This window comes from Micromesistius poutassou (genome assembly GCF_964030765.1).
Source record: "Micromesistius poutassou genome assembly, contig: SCAFFOLD_1270, whole genome shotgun sequence".
In the NCBI taxonomy this organism is placed as follows: Eukaryota; Metazoa; Chordata; class Actinopteri; order Gadiformes; family Gadidae; genus Micromesistius; species Micromesistius poutassou.
The window spans coordinates 1-1,455 of NW_028177106.1; the positions used below are offsets into that span (position 1 = coordinate 1).

The 1,455-nt window shown below is 47.1% G+C and overlaps 1 pseudogene across 1 annotated transcript; it reads right to left on the bottom strand.

Annotated features, from left to right (window-relative positions):
• Nucleotides 1–236: 236 nt before the first annotated feature.
• LOC311376756 (dual specificity protein phosphatase 7 pseudogene) lies at nt 237–1,052 on the bottom strand (annotated as a pseudogene). Its single transcript has one exon. The product of its transcript is annotated as a dual specificity protein phosphatase 7 pseudogene (transcript).
• Nucleotides 1,053–1,455: the final 403 nt, after the last annotated feature.

Sequence of the window (1,455 nt, forward strand, 5' to 3'; positions counted from 1 at the left end):
ATTAACGTGTATGAACGTGGGCTAGACAGGAAAATACATTTAAAAAAAAAACGTTTTGCTATAACCGTTATTACAGATATTTATGTATTGTGCATATATTATTATTAAATACAACAGTAGGCTAATCGTTTGAATTGAATAGAGGCGACACAGTCATTCATTACAAAAAAAAAACTCACCACGTATGCTAAATAAAATAAGCAACAAAATATGCATTTAATGGTGTGTGATCTCACCTTGGAGATAGTACGCCTTGCAGCCGTCGTCCCGGAGTTTCTGCAGAAGCAGCCCCAGCACGGAGCTCCCAGACCCGCTCTCCTGCCACTCGGACGTCGCCTCGTCGTATAAAACCACCATATCCGTTTTGCACCGCTTCACAAACTTCTCCTTGTCCTCGTTATTGGGGATAATGGACCGGATCGGGAGGTTGCCCTTCTTCAGCCTCCGGAGCATCAAGCCCGGGATGGCCAGGTTGATGGCCGACTCGACGTGAGAGGACTCGTAGAGCTCGTGCGAGCGGCAGTCCAGCAGCAGGAGCGAGCAGCTCGCCCCGGATTCCAGTTCCTCTTGCAGCCATTCCGCGCTCTTACTCGACATCATCATAGTCACGATCATGGAACCGCTCCAAAGATTGATTTTCATCAGGGAAATATTCTTGTTGTCTCCTGGTTGTGACGGCAAAGGGGAATGGGAACCAGAGTGATAACCCCCCAAAAAATCACTGCGTCCAACTTCCCAGCCTCTGCGACGGCGGGCGAAACACCTCCAGCGATGTCCCTCGCAGAAGCACGAGACTTTAACATGCAGGGATTTCTTCGCTCTCCTCCGCTTCAGCTCCTAATACACAAGTGGAGGTTTCATTCTACTCTGTGGACGTCCGCTTGGCCCCGTAGTCCTAACTTTGCGACGCCAATAAAAAGCCGTACCCACTGATACACTGACAGTAAACAGTCCTATTGAGTTTTCGGATGAGGTGTTACTATAGCACCATGGTTAGTATTTCTCATTCCCCGACGACGCAGAATCTATGGTTCCTCATCTCGACTGAACGCCGTGACAGCCGCGGAATAAAACAGGCTCTGCGGGCATGTCATTGAGGGAGAGGGAGGAGCTGGACGAGAGATTTAAAGGCACAGACGCCAGAAAACCCCGTTGAGAAGCAGTAGCCTCTGTGCTGATGTTCTTGCGCTACCCATTCAGTAATTATGGCACATTTGGCATTATACGAGCTGTTACACAGTTAGGCTACAACACGTGCTCAGTGTTTTGAAAACCTCCAGGAAATACAGCAACGACAATCCAACTGTTGTGATCCTTTTTGTCATCGAGGTCAATGTATTCTTAAATAGACTTGTAACTGGATGTAGGCCTATCACATCTGGATTGGTTTAAGGTCACAATGATGACAAATAAATTGGTTCCTTTTCACAGATTCACTTTTTTTTTTGTTTCAAT